The following is a 3,364-nucleotide window of genomic DNA, read 5'->3' on the forward strand; positions in this document are numbered from 1 at the left end:
AAAATTGACCCGATACATTTAAGTTTATCGATAAATTTCAATGATTTCATACATATCGATAGTTCGATGAATTTCAAGAACACTAAAATTCGATAACTCAACAAAATTCCTTAACTCAAAAATGTAAAAACTTTGGATACCTTTATAAATTTTCACTTTTGACATCTCCACATTTTTCGAAAACTATCTAAACATTTTGATAACTCGTTACACTCTGTTAAGACGATTAAATTCGATAAGCAGGGATAAATCGATAAGCTTATATAACCTTGAAATTTCGATAAATCGATATATTTTGAAAATTCCATAAACTTCGCTTTGTTGAACCAACCAATTTAAGTAGATCAATAATTATCGATAACTCTGTAATTTGAAATAACTCCATGTATTACGACACCTCGAAAAATAATGATAATTCAATAAATATCGATAACTTGATACATTTCTTTAACTTGACAAATTTCGATAGTCACACACATTTTTATAGCTCGATAACTATCCGTAAATTTGGACAACTAAGTTTATGTGTCTATAAATTTCGACAACTCAGTAAACATTGATCAGTTTGAATAATTCGATACGTTGCGATGACTTAACAAGCATGGATAAATTTCGATAATTATAAACTTCGATGATTCGATAAATTTCAGTAACCTTTATGGCTGGTTTTATTTCGATTCCTATCGGAAAATTTCAACTCTGTTACCCTAATTCTTATGTATTTCTCATTGTCTCCATTTTCGTCTCTACCTCCATTTTCGTCTTTATCTTCACTTTTGCCTTTTTTGTCTTCATCGTTATCACTTGTTTCTTCATCTTCATATTTATCTTTATTTCAAAGTCTAATTTCAAATACGAAGTAAAACAAAGTGCGAAACAGCTTAAATTGAACAGGTTGCAAAAACAACCATACACAAATATGGAAATTTTTAAACGAAAATTTTCAACCAATTTCGAAACTATAAAAACTCTCCTCATCTACAGAAAATTAGCTTTCCAACGGTGTTTTTGGTTTTGAAATCGGTAACTTAACCTTGGTCTTCATCTTTGTTTTTATCTTTCACATCTTTGCTTATATCCTTTTCTTTTTCTATTCACGTAGATGAGATGAGGTGCATGACGTCATGTCATGTGTTGTCATATCCTCTGATGTCATGTCATATGATGTCATACCATATGATGCCATATCATGTGATGCCACATCATGTAATGCCATGTCATGTCATACGATGTCATATCATGTGATGTCAAGTCATGTGATGCCATGCCATATAATGTGATGTCATATCATATAATGCCATGTCACGTGATATCGTGTGATGTTATATCATATTATGTGATGTAATATCATGTGATGTCTCTTCATATCATGTGATAAAATGTGATTTGATGTCATGTAATGTGATCACATTCCATGTTCCGATTAGTGTATCGATAACCCTGTTGATAACTGTGTCGATAAAAATACCGATAACAATATCCATAATCATATAGAAAAATGCAACGATTGTAAAATCGATTAATTCATCGATAAATATAACAATCATCAGTATCCGTTAACAATATAAATGAATAAAAAGATAACAAAATCAATTATTTAATCGATTATTATACCGATACCAATATCCATTATTGTATCGATAACAATATCGATTATTATATTGATTATTATATCGATTACAATAGCGGTTGTTTAATCAATAACAGTATCGATAACAATATCGATTATTTTATATTATTATATCGATAAAAAAATCGAGTTTTATATCGATAACAATATCGAACTTCATCCTCAACCTTTTCTTCATATTTATCTTTATTTTTGCATATTCCTCTTCCCCTTTGCCTTAAAGTGTTTAAATTTACTTTGATCTTCGTTTTTGCCTGTACCTCTAGGCATCTTTGTTTTTGTTTTTATTCTCAAACCGCTAAACCGCTGAGAACTACTTCCATGTGCATTATTCCCCTTGAATTTGACAATTTAATCCCAACCAACCAACTGCCGCTAAAGAAGTTTCACTTCATAAATTCAAGAAATGTTCTTACCCTTTCAGTTACCCTAATTCTTATGTATCTGTCATTGCCTCCATTTTCGTCTTTATCTTCACTTTTGTCTTCTTTTTTTTTGACTTGATCGTTAACATTTATTTCTTCATCTTCATATTTATCTTCATTTCAAAGCTTAATTTCAAATGTGTAGTGAAACAACAGGCGAAACATCTCAAATTGAACATGTTGCTGCAACATCTATACACAATTCGAAAATAAAAACTCTGCTCATCTACGGAAAAATGCCTTTCCAACGGTGTTCTTGGTTTTGAAATCGGTTTGGTAGAATAGCCAAACGAACGGAGACAAAATTTATGTTAGCGTATTAATATATAGATTACACTTTTGTAGTTGTGTTTTGAGCTTCAGCGACATAAACATTTCATATATCGCACACCGTCTTCAAAAGAGACGCAACCCAAAATATGGAATTTTTTAAATTGTGCGCTAAAAATGTACACAGAGCTTTTATTTACCTTACCATATCCATATCCAAAAGCTGGATAAAAGTTTTATTATAATTTGTTAAAAAAATATAAGGTAAAATCTCTCTGCCTATATGATTATCATGTGCTAAAAAATAGTTTTTCGCATTTTCTGACAAATGTGTAATTTTGAGTTGTGCCTCTTTTGAAGACGGTGTGCGATATGTCAAATACATCACTCAAAGTTTGTTACGTTGAAGGCAATCGCAGTGAATTTAGAATCTGGGCTAAACTGCGCAGCGTATTGCTGTATTTTGTGTGGTTTCATTGGACAGCACACTTTCTAAAAAAACAACTGATTTCGAAAAAATGCCACTGCCACTGCGCTACTGTATTTTGGGTTTTAGAATGAGAAAAGTGGCGTATTGTAAAATTATTAAATTTAAATGGCCCCATCTTCCGTTTAATATTTAATCATGAATTTTCGAAAGGCCACAGAGCATAACTTTGTCTTAAATTTTACCGTACCAAGAAAAATACTCCAAACCTCCATCATGTTTGAAGGACTTAGTTTTATAACACACAGGAATTTGCGTAATTTTTATGTATGCTTATGGAAAAGCCTCTATTCGGGTGTTTGTTTTAGAGACCCATCTCAGCTAGAGCTGCAAAAGTATCGATACTCGCCGTACTCCATACTTTCGATATTTAAGAGAAAAAAACTCGATACATCGCTATATGCCGTTAAATTTTTTGTTCTAAATGAAACACTAAAAAAACATCTCATTCAAAAAATGCATAGAACCATTTGCCAACAGAAAATTTTATTAAATACAGTTCAGTTGGTATGCAGTTTTGTAGCACATTCAATTCTAGTCTGAAGAAGTGCA

The 3,364-nt window shown here is 31.4% G+C and overlaps 1 protein-coding gene across 1 annotated transcript in view; it reads right to left on the reverse strand.

The window, feature by feature from the left end:
* Nucleotides 1-3,364, reverse strand: part of LOC118745242 — an 88,465-nt gene that overhangs the window by 81,117 nt on the left and 3,984 nt on the right. The gene's annotated exons all lie outside the window — the stretch shown is intronic.

Source organism: Rhagoletis pomonella, unplaced genomic scaffold (assembly GCF_013731165.1).
Source record: "Rhagoletis pomonella isolate Grant_MI unplaced genomic scaffold, Rhpom_1.0 Rhpom_scaffold_00008, whole genome shotgun sequence".
Classification (NCBI taxonomy): Eukaryota; Metazoa; Arthropoda; class Insecta; order Diptera; family Tephritidae; genus Rhagoletis; species Rhagoletis pomonella.